Source organism: Phlebotomus papatasi, chromosome 2, assembly GCF_024763615.1.
Source record: "Phlebotomus papatasi isolate M1 chromosome 2, Ppap_2.1, whole genome shotgun sequence".
NCBI lineage: Eukaryota > Metazoa > Arthropoda > Insecta > Diptera > Psychodidae > Phlebotomus > Phlebotomus papatasi.
Genome location: NC_077223.1, coordinates 35908739 through 35925716, shown reverse-complemented (window position 1 = coordinate 35925716; position 16978 = coordinate 35908739). Strand labels below are relative to the sequence as shown.

General features: G+C 33.6%; 1 protein-coding gene across 5 annotated transcripts in view; it reads right to left on the bottom strand.

The window, feature by feature from the left end:
* LOC129802325 (MOXD1 homolog 2) overlaps positions 1-16978 on the bottom strand; it is a 391421-nt gene that overhangs the window by 150679 nt on the left and 223764 nt on the right. For 2 of the 5 annotated variants that reach the window (XM_055848052.1, XM_055848054.1), the window contains exon 2: positions 2373-2637. The exons of 1 other annotated variant lie outside the window; for it this stretch is intronic. The gene's annotated coding sequence lies outside the window, so the exon portion shown is untranslated. The remainder of the gene's footprint in view (positions 1-2372; positions 2638-16978) is intronic. 2 more of the 5 variants (XM_055848053.1, XM_055848055.1) reach the window with 2 other exon arrangements.

Below are 16978 nucleotides of genomic sequence, written 5' to 3'. Positions count from 1 at the left end.
TTCTCTAGGATATAAAGTAAGGGAAGTATGTATCGGCCAGTTAAGGAAAATGCTCCATAATTTGCTTAAAATAAAAGCTCTAAACCAATTTTTGGCATTTATAAATATGCCAATTAGTACTCTAGTATTCCATTTATCTATATCTTTACATTTGATTTCTTAATATTTAGAGAAATTAGTAAAAAATTGGTAAAATTGAAACCATGCACCGTGCGTATTGCATCGGCCATATAAATTCAGACGAAGAAAATAACGGCCGAGAGTAGAGTAGGTATCGGCCAATAAATAAGAGCCTTTAAAAGTAATTCAAATTTAAAGATTTTTGTTATCAATTATGGATATACTCGAAGAAACACTCTTTGTCATCCACTCCTTATAAAAACCCACGATTGTCCAACTATTAGGACCACTTTTTACCACTTTCCAGGGAGATTGTTGGTGAAGGATTCTGTATCTTCTCATTTTTTATCAAATTTCTGATCGAATCCTGGAGATCGAACTTAAGGACAAGGACGTATGCATTTTCCTATTAAAATAGCGTTTTTTGCTCTGAGCTCCTCAATTGGAAAAACGTAGTTAGTCATTTTTAAATACTCATTTTTTCTTGTTGGTCGATATCTTCTGCAAGCTGGCCGATACAAGGTGCATGGTCGATATATACAAACGATTTCTTTAAAAATTGTATTTAGCTCAATGGATTTTACTTGAAGAAAATTTACATAAAAAATTCAATGTTGTTTTCTTGAAAATTTGTTGTTCCACTTCAGGAAATGTGAAAAATACGTTTATGGAAATTTCTTTGGATAGTTTTCAGAGGATTTTCAGAATTTATTTTCAATATGCTAGGAAATGCTTTTCTGAAATTTGTTGCTAATTCTAACGGATATGGACAGCACTTCTTCAATAGTTTTTGAGCAATTGGAACAACCGCTTCTGCTGCTCCACTCCTTTTGAGGTTGTTGATTACAAATTTACTCTTTCAAGTAATAACTGGGATTTTTCTGGTGAGCATGTCTTTGAGATTGTCGCGGAAAACTGAACGTGTACTGTCATCCTATACTATCATTCCTTGTGTTCCCCTAGAGAATAATACCGTCGTAGCCATTAGCAAAGAAGAAAGATATGAGAGATTGTTCTGAGGGTCATGAAGTTCTTCTAAGGATTTCAGTAGTTTTTGGTGGTTCTAAACCATACTGGGATCTTCTACATGGTTCTGCATGGTTCTATTGACTTGTCTTGATTGACTGATCAATCCAATAAAAATACTGAAAAATTCGCCAAATTGTCCTTTTTAATGACGTTGAAACTCCACTGAATTGCTATCCATTGCAATCCTAAAGATCTTACATACTTTTCGCCAGTGACAGCCAAAATCCCGAAAGCTAAAATCCCGAACGCCAAAATCCCGAAAATTTAAAATCCTGAAATGGATGAAATTATATGGAGGAAAATGTTTAGAATTATTTCCCAATACACAGATGATTTCCATTGCCTCCAGCAAGCGTCTCTGGGAGTAGTTATGACACTTTTAAGAATTCGGGATTTTGACCGGGACCCCATTGAAAACCATTTTCGAAAAAAGTGCTAAGTTTCAAATTTCATAAAAAAATTAGGTCTCATTAAATGAATGTTAGAAAATTATGAAATATTCGGTTTCGAAGCCAGAGTGTGTGCTTAATTTTAAAAATTATCAAAACTAATAGAAGTTTTCTTCAATAATGCCGAATATGGACGGGTCCCGGTCAAAATCCCAAAATATTTGGCATTAATGAAGAAAACTTATATTAGTTTTGATGATTTTTAAAATTAAACACACACTCTGGCTTCGAAACCGAATATTTCATAATTTTCTAATATTCTTTTAATGAGACCTAATTTTTTTTAATGAAATTTGAAACTTAGCATTTTTTCGAAAATTCTTTTCAATGTACACAGGCCTTTAGAGTATATTTCAAATAGTAATATCAATTGTCTATAAAAATGAGAAAATATAAGAAAATAGTTTAACTGATGAAACATACCCTTTTAAAGAAAATATTATTGTATGTTTTTATATTTTCTCTCAGTGTTTCTGTTCTTTTTTCTGTCACTCTGCGCACTTCTTATCGTCCAGTGACAGTTAAGTGGCTCTCTGGCTATAATAATTTTCTCACGATCGCGCTCCAGCACTTTCTAACTCAAAATAACCGACTCAAAATGAAGACATCAACCACGCAAAGGCATTAATTGATTTTCCACGAAATACCAATAAGATACAATATTTGAAATTCTGTATGCTAACCCCATTATCCCAACCAGTTGACGAAGATTGGGTGACAAGTGGAGCATACACATAGTCTATTGATTATTGTTTATTGAAGCAATTACCATACCTTGAGCGAGAGATTTTCAATCTACCAAGTCAATTCGATCATCACCAACAGCTGGATTGGTAAACATTCGAAAATTAGATGGAAAGACTCACTCGACACTGCTGTTTCAACTTTCAGTACATCTCCTCCGTATTCGATGTGAAACTCTGTGTTTGCATTCGTTTTGGATGAGAGAGGAGAGACTCACCGGAAAACTCCCAGAGTTAAATAGGGGAAGGGAAATTCTAGGTGAATTCTCGATAGGAAGTTATCAAAATGTGTTTACCTGGAATTAGACAAGAACAAGTAAAGAGATTAATTATCGTAAAAACTTTTAAATTGGAAATATGTTTATAAAGTAAACGACAGAGCAATCACATTTTGAAGTGTTTTGTAAATATTATTTTGATAAAAACAATTTGAATTTTTTACTCCGAAATATATTCGTTTATGGAGATTATCCTTAAGCAATAAAACTTTTTTTCACAACTCTTTTGTCTTTTAATATAAATTACAATATATTACATAATAGGGGAAAGTACTTTCCCTTCGAATGTTCATACCTTCGTAAAATGTGAATTTTCTTTAAGTTTTACTAAGAGACTTAAACACTTCTATTAAATATTAGTTGGCTTATTATCTATTATTAATAATTATGTGACAATCATGTGGAAATCTCTTAGTAAAAGTAAAAGAAATTCACATTATTGGGAGGCATGAACGTTCGAAGGGAGAGTACTTTTCCCTACTACGATTGATAAAATTACTATTCCTAAATACTGATTTTGAAAACTTTAAAATATTTCCTACCGAAAACTGTTCTCTATGCCTTATGATTCCTATTGGAAGCAGTTTCCTTCAAATATTGTCTTTTTGCCTGAATTTTTGATATTCTTCTCTGTTTTTTTTTTTCTTCAAAAAGGCAATTTTTGACCAAAATTGCACTTAATGTTTAGAGACCTTTACAGCCAAAGGACAAGTACAAGTGAAGGCAAGTACAAAGGAAAAGTAAAAGTTATTTTCATTAATATCTTCAAATACGTAATCAGAAAAGACAGTTTTAAAAAATGTTTTTCTAATAAACAATTCTTTCTGGCTGAACCTTAGAACCTTCTATGCATCTTATTTTTCTACTCAACTTTTATTTGCTTTCCTTTTTTTCATATTAAGATTCTTTTTCTATTCTGACTTTCATTTTGCATTACTTCAATCACAATTGTAAGAGGGGTGATCCTATTTATGTGATTTAAGTATATGCATTATTATTATTATTATTATTATTATTATTATTATATACCGTATTTATTCAAAATTTGTGAAGTTGCCATTACTTAAATGAGACGATTTTAATAAGTTTTTCTACAGATTTTATAGTTGCCTTTCCGAGAATTCCGCAAAGCTTTCCTCCTCAAGGTTTTGTTTCTTTTCCCCAATCGAATTAAACCAATTTAAAAGTATCCATAAAATCATCCAGAATATTTTATAAGGGTAGTGTAATGGAAATTTCAGTTGAAATTTATTACAGTAAAATTTAGGATTCATTATACTGTTCCACACCTAATTAGAACTAGTTCACTCTGACCAGGAATTCCAAGACCTTTTCAAAAATTCACTCTATAAAACCTTTTTAAAATGTAATCATGGAAAACTATAATAAAGAAAAATTCAGCATCACGTAGAATATTGAAATACTTGATGATGTATTTGTATTCAGTTGTTTTAGTATCGAGTTTGGAGAGAAACTTTAACTAGATATACCACAAGGAAAAATCATTCTTCCAATAACGTATTTTTATGTATACGGCCTTTAGTTTTGCAGTACTAAAATGAATAGTACCTACACTTTTTTTAGAAAGTGCATAAAGTTATTACAACTAAGGGTATAAGTCTTGTACTAATATTAATTTCCGAACTGCATGTCTAAAAATCTATTTCGAACAAAATATTCTTTAAGTATAACTTCAGATTTATATGTTTTCTTTGTAGTTAACTTTTATTATTTAAAATATTTTTATGCAAAAATGCAAAATTTCTCGTACCATTTAGTTTAGTACATGTTCTAAACAAAAAAAAAGATTGTGTTATTCTAGTTAGTCTCATTTTTCATTATATTATTCATTTCAAAGCCAAAAAAAAACCAATTAGTCGATTTAGCGTTTAAAATGAAGCCATATCTATATCGTGTACAAAATATATACCTTGCTTTGGATTTTTTTGCAGTGCATTTTCGCATTTATTTAATTTATGCGCATAATCCTTTCCGAAGACCATTCACAGAGACTTATCTTTAAGTGCTTACTATCGTTGATCTCCGAAGGAATCGAAAGCAATTGAAAAATACCAAAAAATATAGCTCTAAAATGTCTCATAAAATAAAGCGATAAGACGGTGGACAGGAATTTCTTTATTGTATGGCGATTAATTTTCAATATCCATTAAGTCTTTTATCTCAATGTGAGCAACTTTATCAAGTCCAGCTGTAATTACTTTAGTTCTTTTCCACTCGATATCGTTTTGGAAAGAAGGAAAGAACGGGGTGAGCGGTTGGGGTGGATTGTGGAAAAAGGAGATGATTGAAGCTGAGAGTTCGATAAGAGACTTAGTTTGTGCAAACTATTGAACATTTCCCAATCAATTTGACGGATTAGCATGATAAATTGGAGATTTCCTCGTGCTTATAACTGGAAAACCATATAAATTTTGCCGGTACTATAATGAAAAAAAGGGGCAAATCATCGTGAAATTGGTGTGGAAATAAGCCAAAATTTGTGTTTTTGGGGGTTGATTTTGGGGGTGATTCATGCATGCATCATATTGCAAAAATTCTATCCAATTTGGCAATGTACAATAAAATTATACTATAACTTAAAGCCACAAGTACAATTTGTATATTGGCAAAATTGTGTAAAGGGTATGGGTGGTAAGTACATGGTTCAATTGAGCCCTATGGTATAAATTGTTCGCATCGTTCATATCAAATTATTTCAAACAAATCTGATAACACAGTTCAGTGAAAATGATTGTATCTGTGGCTTTGGGGTGCAAAATGCAGACGGTTAGTTGAAAATCTCTGTAAAATTGGCATATAGTGGCCTCATGGACAATGATAGGGCTGAGGTAGTGAATTCAAACATCATTTTGAAAGTCCTGCATACTCTTTCTCCGTGGATATTGGGCGTGAAATGCAATGTAATTAGTTTACACAGTTTGCATACGATGCGTATCCTATGGAGGACTCACGACAATGTACTATATTTCGTAATAATTTTCTATTGTTCCCAAATTTCCTCTAATCGTACCCCATTTTCGGCCAGCATGCAAACCCCCAGCCCCCACACCCTAAATGCCTTTGCCCTTAACCAAATAATCAGATAATCGCTCCCACTCATTCAACCCCAATACATCGCCCCCATATGCACACAATCAAATCACACAAAATTTGCATCTAATCACTTATGAATTCACCATGATGCCCACAGGGTAAGGGTACGTTAGTCTGGGGTTATTGTGCATTTGGCATTTCAAAAATTCATGAGGCAAACTTTACACTTTCCCAAGTCGGAATATTTGGCTTCCTAATTGAATTAGTACCTAATTAAGTTGTTTGCCTTTGTTTAAGGGGTTTCCTCATATATACAAATTCCTAGGCTAATGCCACCCTCATGAGGGTGTAGATCTTATCAAGTCCAATCACTTCTGAGAGCATTCTCTAATTTACATCATTTTCAACGCACACCAAAATGGCCCTGTCAGTTGTAATAACATTTTCACGTTAAGGATTGACTATGGGACTTCCTCCCATGGGACTGTGATAAAGTTATCCCAGTGTAATAAATACAATTAAAATCTGAGATTCTCTAATGAGAACAGACGGAAATATACAGCCGGAGGTTGTTATAAGACCAAAGAAATTTAGTACACTCAACAGAAAAGTTTTGTCAAAACATTTATAGATTTAGAAGTAAATTCGTAATTTAACGAACTTTGGAGGTAATGGTTTGTAATTTTAGAGGCGAATTTGTCCTTGAACAATAATAATTAGTTTGTTTTGTTACAAATCTTGCAGGTAAAAGTCTGTAAAAATCAATGCTCGGTAAAAATAAAAGCGAGATTCGAACGGATATTATAATTAATTCATTACAATTACAGTACATTACAAACAAGTTTGTCTAGGAACACAACATTTGTAAAAGAGTTCATCTACGGAAGTAAAAACAGAACATAGATAGATAGATATTGCACCATCAATGACTTAAAAGTGCAGTACATATAATTTTGTGTTCGATTTGTAATTCTGCGGCCACCGCCGTCTTAGCGTTGATAAGCAACCTACTCCAGAGTAAAACGGTGGAAAAGCTCTATTTCAGGTTGTATATGCCAGAGAGGTCCCAAATGATTACAAGTAAAAAGTTTACGAAAAAAGTTTTAGAACATTATCTTAAGATCCAAAAGGAGGAAATAAACTTCTATCTATCTGTCTTTCTATCTAAACTGCACTGAGAGAAATCCGAAAAAGTTTAATGTTTATTTTACCCTGAAGTACTGATCCGAAATCGGTGTAAACATTACCCTTTTGTAGGTATATTAGGTGTTAATATTACCGTTTTTCGTGTTAATTTTACCCTTAAAATGGTGTAAAATTAACATTAAAAAATGTTGATATATTTTTAGACCTAAAAAGTGTTAAAGTTATCAGGAAAAAAAGTTAATCGCACCCTCTTTTTTTATCAGTGTAAGAAAAAAAGAGGCTGCGATTAACATTTTTTCGTCGATTTTAACACTTATTGGGTATAAAAATATATCAACATTTTTTAATGTTAATTTTACACCTTTTAAGGGTAAAAATCCACATGAAAGAAGGGTAACTTTAACCCATAATACACCTAAAAAGGGTAATATTTACACCGTTTTCGGATCAATTCGGGGTAAAATTAACATTTCCAGATAGATACACTGCAGATACACTCAGTAGATACACTGAGAGAAATCCGAAAAAGTCAAAATAGCATTCCGGAAATGTTTATTTTACCCTCTGAAGTATTGATCCGAAATCGGTGTAAATATTACCCTTTTTAGGTATATTAGGGGTTAAAGTTACCCTTTTCCATATTAATTTTACCCTTAAAAAGATGTAAAATTAACATTAAAAAATGTTGATATATTTTTACACTTAAAATGTGTTAAAGTTATGAGGAAAAAATGTTAATCGCGAACCCATTTTTTTTCTCAGTGCATATACAGCCCTTAACTTCTTTAGGGTTTTTTAACTAAACTAACCTTTGTTTGCAATGTGACAAACCTTTACATCCAAGATTTGTAGCTCGACTTTTAAAACAATTTTTGCTTCTCAATTCTTGGTTATTTATTATTTATAAATTTCTTTTATTATCTACATATGTCGCTATCGATTCAATGACCTCCAGATAAATCGAAAATCCTCTCACATTGATTAGTTTTTACTAAAAATTTTCAGTTTAAAAAACAGTGCCCTTACTTTTCGGGTTGTAACTAAAATATTTGTATTACAATATCTGGAAGAATTGGAAAAGTTTTCAATAGCAAAAATATCATATTTGAGTAACGAAAGTAGAAAATTGGAAAAATTCTATCAACACCCCGTGGCATAAGTTGGAATTTTCTTCTTTTGAATATGCCATGACATTTTCAAGGAATGTCTTCCTCTGCAATATTTATTTGTGTTGAGAATGTTGAGAACAACAGTTGAAAAAGAGTGCACCCAAACAAGACACTTTGTCTGTTTTTCATGGTTAGGAAAACTCTTGTAAAACATCCATTAATAACACATTTCGACTGTAAAAGTTTTGGCGGCTAAAGTCCACATTTTCCGGGTGAATTTTTGCCCAACATCAGAAGCATCTTGCAAATTTTTGCTTGCGGCTTTGCCTCCGGGCGATGGAAAAGTGCTGATGAGATGCCGCATTTTGTTGCTAGAACCAACAACATTTAGAAGAAAGAAAAAATACTCAACTTTCGAGTTTATCAAGTTTCATTAGTTTATTGGATGTGTAAGTTTTCTTCGGCGGTGTTTTGCGTGTACCTTTTCACCACCATGGAAGCCAATTGTCCAGGGGAAAGATGGTGGGATGAGGAGAGTCAAAGTTGTACAACAATTTAATGAACAGGCAACATTAATTACTTTATGGTGACATGGTGGGCTGAACATATTATAATGACTGATAAAATCTACATGTCCTTGTGTCTCTCGATCGGTTTGGACTTCAGGACTGGGGGATAAGAAGGCAGAAGAGACTGTCTGGAAGAGGATTCAAATTGTCGGACGATGGTGATTTTGATGTCCCTGGAGACTTGGTAATAATAAGACTGGATTGACGTTCTGCTGAACATCATCCCTATAAATTCTGTGTCGATTGGCTTAACATGGAAATTTACAACATTGAGTGAGAAAATAAAATATCTACGTAATCTCCAGGGGAGCTAAATCATTGAAAATATTGAAATTATTGTGGAAAGGTTATCCAAATATTTAAGAAAGCAGCGAAGTTTCCCTAGGAATTCCCATGGACTACTGCCTAAAATATGCTGAATACCCAAGTAGCAAAATGAAGGGTGGAATGATAACTATTCGACACTATCTAATCGATAGTGTCGATAAATGTATATCTCATAGATTAAGAGAAAAAAGAATGTGATTGTTTAAAAATATCTATTTCAGTTACAGGAAGTCCTGCTATAGTTTAAATTTCTCAGAATCGACAGTCGATAGTATCGAAAATAAGTGTATCATGTCACTCCAGTTCTGCTTGTAATTTGCATCTGTGTCTTTAGTAATAATTTGGGTACCCTTACGTCAGACCTTCGAAATAAAGAATTATTCACGTTATAATGAGGTAATTATTACTATAAATATTACCATTTGGTATGTTTAATTTCATACCGTTTTTCTTTCTTCTTTTCACCAACCTATTGGGGAATCAGTGGCGAAATAGGCAAGACCGTTGACTCTTGGGCGCAAAGGGCGGAAAGCTTCCCCGGCTCGACTGACAGTTGTGAGTTCGAGTCCCGACCGGTGCAAAGATCTGAATGTCTGATGTGGACAAATTTCACATATAACAATAACGTAATAAAATGCACCGCCTTCGCCCAACACTCCGGGAACATGGAAGAAGTATTCACATAACGGGAAGGCGCTCCTCTCCTGGGCGGTCTACAATGGACTTCGCAGATTCTTCCAACACGGGATCAACAACAATATAACAAAATATGATTACATTCTAGCAAAAATATCCCGATACGATTAATAACCAACCGATTACAAAGAATTATTTAGAATGTATTTGTTAAATATAATATTAATAAGGATATAAAATTAGGAACAGTAAAACACGGTATTGACCTCTGGGTCCTTTCTTTTAATTTCTCAAGCCAGGATAAAGGAACTAAAGGGCAATAAAAGTTTTTCCGCCACAAAACGGTAAAGTAGCGATCATGTCGTTACACTCCTCACCGTTCGAAACCCCCCTTCCTATTGGAATCTCAAGGTTGCCTCCCTGACCTGCTTCAGAATGAGTGGTATGATATCCTGGCGCCATGTGTGGTGGAGTCAGTGTATCATGAGGAGGCTCAGAGTGCAGATGCTAAATCTGCGAGTCCCAAATAGAGGGCAACCACCTGTTGAGTGTAAACATCGGTAGTTCCGGAAGGGCTTCAATTTCGTGTTTTACTGTCGGATAGTACAGCATCGGTTCCAGAAAAAATATTTTAATTATTCTATGGGGACACTTCCGGAAATCGCCAGTGGAAATTTGTTTCACCTCAAGAAGATAAACAAATTTTCTGTCTTGCCCAGAGCTTTCGGTCCGGATGTGAACCTTCTTCAGTGGTCGACTAGACTATGTTTTTTGATTTCCTGAAGTTCGTTATTTTTGGAAAAATAGAGGATCATCACCAGCAGTAATCACTTGGGAAGGTTTTTACTAATAGATAATTAGTTTTCTTGCAACTTTTCTAAATTTTCTTTTTGCAATTATGGTTTTGATGTTATTTGATTAGGCGCTTTTTTAAAAAAAAAGAAGTGTCCCCATAGAATATCCATCACGCCAGCTCACTATCCAACAATATTTTGATTATTTTTTGTGAGGAAAAAAATATTGTACTTCTTTAATACTTTGTCTATGTACCTATATCTTTGTGTAAAATGAATATTTGAAACGTTTGAAGCACATAAACTGACAAGAAATTTTGGATCGTTTTATCCTGAAGATCGGAAAACAGCGCTAAGACGCAATTGCAACAAGGTTATGTGTGTTATTCCTGGGTATTTTTGATGTCGATAAGATAATAAATACAATACAGAAAATATAAAATCGGAAAAACATATTTGTTCATTATTCTTCACACTGAAAATGTAATAGCGATAAAACCCATCAAAAGTATAATGGAAGTGTTTTGGAAAGGCTTCCAGGCTTCACACACGCTTTGGCTTTGAACACTTCATATTTTGACTATATTCCATAATCCTTTAATGAATCTGATCAAATTTCAATAAAGATTCAAATAGATTCATTAAAGGAACATGGGAAAAATATGAAATGTCCGAAGCCAGAGCGAGTGGAAAGCTTGAAAGTCATTCACTATCTTTAGTTACGTTTTTCTGACTCTACCTCAAAACAGGTAAGTAAAAACTTTAAACAGACTGTTGTTACTGATCATTTTTTATGCATTTTTTAGCTATTAACGATATTTTGAGGCTTTTGAGGAAAGGAAATGGCCTGACTACTCTACTCAGGACTATTTCAATTTAAGTCATTCCAATGACCTGTGGATAACGTTTCCATTACTTTATGCGCAGTAATTTTTTTTGGGGAATTGCAATTTAAGAAATTTGTAAACAAAATAATATAGTTATGTGATTCTCCGTAATCATTCCTTCACAATATCCCTGTTTTTAACTTAAGATGATCATACAGCCTAGCAGAAGTTTCCAAATTGTTTCCACGGACAGTCCGCGGCATTTCTTTTACAGGGACTAAAAGTGGCAACAGCAAGAGCCTCAAGCGATGCAAGCAACAATTTATCCAACACCTTTCGACTCTTTGAGTAATTTATTTATACAAGAGGATTAGCGTTAAGGTAAAAAAAAGAAAATCATTAAGCAGTAAATGCTCATTTTAGAAGACACCATTTAGTTCTGGGTAATAAAAATTTGTGAAAGAGATATTCTTCTTTTCAAACTGAGCAAGAGAAGTAAGACTTCCAGTGTGAAAGTTTTGCACGGTGAATGTTCCTAAGTTGGAGATGCATCATGGGGCGAAGCGGACAAGAACAAGAAGGTGTTCTCGAGCCACGGGAAAATTAGCAAATTGCCCATTTTAATTAGAAGACATTAAATGAACGAATAAGCAAAAGAAAGCTTCTTTTTTTTTAAAGTCGATTTTTTTGTATATCTTATCTCACAGTGTATTTCTTAAGCCATTGAAAGGTACACTGAAAAGCCAATGAATGAGGCACACGGTGCAGAATGAATGGGATGGATGCAAACCGCAATAATTAACAACTTCCCTTCAGCCTCGCAAATTACACCGCTATATGGTAGCCTCATTACCGGTGAATCACAAAATTACAACACATACAAATTGTATGGAAAAGACTCTCTTTTCTCTCTGCATAATATTAAAAGTGAGCATCCACTGGCAGCTGCACTTCTGCCAATGCTTTCCCACCCCAAAATATGTTTACACTATGGTAAACAACACATTTGGATTATTATGTGGTTTTCCACCTCCATCAGATATACTGAGCACTTCAATTGCTTCCTCATTCTATGTACAGAGACTTCCCATGAGATAAATCCTCATTTTCTGGTGTATCCAACTATTTCAATAACAACAATTTCTTTTGCATCCAACTCGCGATGAGCAATGACAATCCCATTGGGACAATGATTGAAGTTGCAATTGTCACTGGGGGTTGTTCCATCTAGATTCATCCTGATAAGGCTTAGTCATCTGAATCTCATTTTCTTACACTTCCAACAAATTAATATCTCGTTTTTTTTTTCAATCTCAATACACATCGCTCTCAATACCTAGAATTGTGTGCAAGTCACCATTAAGCGCAGGAAGGTATGATTAAGCGTTAATTAAACACGAAACTTTGTACTTACATTGAAATGTACAATGATTTTTTTTAGCAATAAAGAAATAGTAATAGTTAATTATTATGTGTAAAAAACTGTATTGAGTCGCGCTGAAGCAATTGCGTGCTTAACCTTCTTAAAACATAAAGAAAATTTTGAATTGATCAACCGTCGATGCATGATGGCTGTCATGCGAATATTGAAGAGCTAAGTATACATAATTTTTAATCACTTTAAATAAAAAATGGGTTATTTTTATTGTAAATAATACAATTTATTTTAAGAAATGAACATAAAAATCAGTGAAATTTTAAATTCATCCATATTATATACAAATAGGGGAAAACGGACGTGAAAAAGCATAGGGGAAAGTGCGCTACCTTCCGACAACATAAAGCTTCGAGCAACTTATTTTTTTTAATGAATTTGATCCATTATTTTTAATAGCTTATCCAATGTTTAAAACTTTTTGAAAAGATCCATTAATAAATCCATTAAGAACAATGAAAAATTGAATTATCTGAAGCTTGACTCGTGCGAAGGTAGCGTACTTTCCCTTATACTTCTTTTCAATAGTAAAATCATGTGAACTAAAATTTAAAGTAAAAAATTTTCTAAAAATTAACGTTCCAGAAAGGCAATTCTTTATTATAATTTTAGTATGGAAATTTTGTTAGGGGAAAATTTTTAATTTTGTAGAAAAATGTTTAGGAGGAGTTGAAAAAAAAATTATTTACAAGAATAACAAACGTTCGTTTAACAAGTATTTCTCCCCCTATGGCTAACGCGAGAAATATTAAAATATACACAAAAAAAAAGTTTTATACACAAATAATTACTTTAAAGATATTTTAGAAATAAAGAACAAACTTTTTAAAAAAAAATCAAGTGTTTTTAATTATATTTTCAATTAAACTGAAAGCGAATCTTTCCGTACAGAAGTAGATCTTGAAAAATTCAAAAATCTATTTGAAGATCCAAAAAAGAGACTTTCTTACTTCTTGATATTTCCACAAGGTGGCTGAGCGGCTGAGGTACATCCTGTTCGAATTTCGAAGAACTCAAGTGTCAAAATGTGTTGGTCTTCACATTGTTGTGAGGAAAAAAAACAGAAAACGACGTTTACTGTTCTTTTCCCAGTAGTTAATCACTCCATAATCACTGTGTAACTCTTTTTCGAGCTTTTTGTGTGATATTTGATAGATTTTCCCTATCTTGTTCGAAAATTTAGTAAGAAAATTCAAAATTGAATTTGAATTCTTCGAACTTCAACGACTTTTTGTACAAATAGAGTTCCATTTACCTTTTATCCAAGCACTATTGGAGAATCAAAATCTACTTCTGTTTGGGTTCATTGTGTTCAGATGATAATTAGCTATTTTACAAATTCAGGGATATTTCAATATATTAATTCCAAAATACTAATTTATAATTATTTAATTTTTTTTTATTATTCATTTATTCTTCGAATTCAACACTTATTTACATTCTTGTCAAGTATGCTCACAAAACGTATTTTAAATTAAGGAATCTCAACTCCTATAAAATGATGCATGTTAATCACGGACTTTTCATAGTACAATAACATTTTAAAGTAAACAGTAATCATAATATAATTTTCATGGGTTTTCATGGGAATGTACATAATGTAATTATTGTAGCCGAAGTATATTCATTATAGAATAGGGTAAATGTTTAGCAATGACCACATAGGATCATGTACAAAATTCAGTTGACTACAAACTGCCGAAAATATTTTGTTATTTAGCACATGACTGAATATAGTGCAATTGCCGGCAAGGATTATCTCTCCACATTGAGACATTATAGGGCTTATAGAGGGGTAAAGATACCAAATCTTTGGAGAGTGAAAACTAAAGCCAAATTAGAGAGAATATCAATTTTCAGCTGGCTTAGCATAATACCCCCGGTCTCTCAATGGAAATGAGATCTCAACGCACCAGTACCGAGTGAGAATGTAGGTATTCCACTCAAGTTCTGACCAATTGGACTGATATATAGCTTGTGGAGCCCGAGCCACCCACGAGCCGGCATATCTACCAATACCAACATTACCACCGTACAAAATGAGATGAGAGAGACTTAAGCTACCGATACAGGAGCCGTTCGATGGCACATTCATGTGGGCAATATTCTGCATTAACCAGGAGTGGTTTGCAAGAGAGCACCTGTGTGACTCAGCGGATGTTATGAACCCCTCACAGAAATTATAACCTCTCACTGGCCTTTTTTTTCATCCTCTGCACAAGAACCCATTGAAAGTGATCTTTGCAAAAATTCTCTTCTCAATGGAACAATGAGGAGACGTCGGAAGGGAAACCCAAAAGAAGTCCTTTTGTTCTTCCAAGTTCAGTGTTTGCAGCATAGTCCCCATTGTGAAGACTATTGGCGGCATATAATAAAAATCACGCTTTCAGTCTGTCGACAAGAAGTCAAATTTTGTCCTAATGATATACTATCACAATCAATTATTATCACTTTCCTCTCGATACACTGCACAATGCATCCCATGAACAAAAAGTAGACGACTTTTATGTGGAAGAAAGGAAACCACATACACCGCAGATGTCTATCCACATCTTGCACAGTGATCACTATAAATATCAGAACAATTTCAATGAATTTTATTTCTAAACAGATTATTTTGAAGTGAGACTGTAATATATGTATTTGTATTTAGTGGGCAGATAACATTTTTCCGGTGTTTACGTTCCTTTTATATGGTTTTTAGGCCCCGCCCATAGACATCTTTAAAGTTTAAATAATTTTAGTAATACTGTTGATGCGGGGAGACTTCACCCTCAGAGGATGACTTTGCCACCTTGCTTTTGGTAAACTTTTCTTTAATTCTAGCACTTAAGGATGGTCTTCACCAGTCCTATCAACAATGTCCGATCGGTAAAGATCATCCTTAAATTATATGGAATTAAAAAAAAAAGCTTACAACAGTAGGGGCCAAGTCACCCTCATCTACGGTAGTATTGGCCGTTTGGCTTTATTTTAGGATGTGATGTTATTTGATCTTTTCTGGTAAAATTGAGTAAAAGAAAACTCAATCAAAATATTATATGAAAGTAAATGTTAATTAATCTTAATTATAACAAAATTTGCTAATTTTTCCATTTTCTCCTGTCTTACGCAGGGGCCTATCGAGCCTAATAAAAACTGAAGCTATTTTTCACTTTTCCTTTTAAAAATTTTGCAGCTATTGCACCGCGACTTAAACAAATTTGCTCGTCGTTCTTGTATAATTTTGGCGAAGATTATAAAGTATGTATTTTTATATAGCTTTTAATGCACGATTTCGAAATATATCGGTCTGATAAGTCAATTCCCTTTAGGAAAAAAACTTGCCAATAGTCTTCAGTGCCTCTATGCAAAACCGTATGGAAAAATGACATGTCGAAAGGCCCCAGGTCTTACCAAAGTATTACTTATAAAATTCAGTACAAATTATAGGATGAACTTGCAAGTAAGGGAAAGCGCCTTACCCTCGGACGACTCAAGCTTCGTACAATTTTTTTTCAATATGTTTTTAATGAATTTGACCCGTTATAATATTACATTTTAATAGCTAGTTCAATTTCTCAAATTTCCAGATAAAAACCATGAGTTAATTCCATTCAGAACATAGAAAAAAATTGAGTTGTCCGAAGTTTGAATCGTCCGAAGGTAGCGCGCTTTCCCCTATACTTCGATATTCTTAGTAGTTTTTTGAATAATTCACTTTCATGCCAAAGCACTGTTAAAACATCTCAATATAATTGAGAAAAATTTTCGTTTATTATTTGTTTTTTAATTCCCCAGAAAAGCTATGCAAACCATTGTGAGAAGGCGTCGACCTCGAGGCAGACCTAGGACGAGGTGGCTGAATCAAATTCAGAATCTTGCCTTGGAACGCCTTGGGATCGAATCCGAACATCTTCCTGAAGTGGCGGAGGATCGATAATCGTGGGCTGCTAATTTGGATGTCATGGGCCCGCGACTCCAATAGGGATAAGCGGTTGAAAATGAATGAAAGAATGAATTTATTTTTTAAAGTATATCGTCTGAATTATGGCTTCAAAGCACTACAGAAATTTATGTCCATATTTGGCATTATTGAAGATATTTCGCCGGTTTTAGTTACCCAGACGTAAATAATTTACTGATAATTGAAACACGGAAATGACCTTTGGTTTCTTCTAATGATCTTTGGTTTCTTCTAAATTTAATGATAATTGAAACACGGAAATGACCTTTGGTTTCTTCTTGGAGAAGGAACCAAAGGTCATTTCCGTGTTTCAATTATCATTAAATCAACCTATTGACCGAAATTCATCTAGTAAATAATTTACTTCAATACGCCAAGTATTGACAAAATTCCTAAGAATAGTAGAATCTATTGATGGGATATATTCAATTGCTCCCAAAGTGTAACCAATGTGTAGCCCTTAACGGAAAGGGAAGTTCTTGGTTGTGGGACATTATTCTTCCTAAAATATATCTG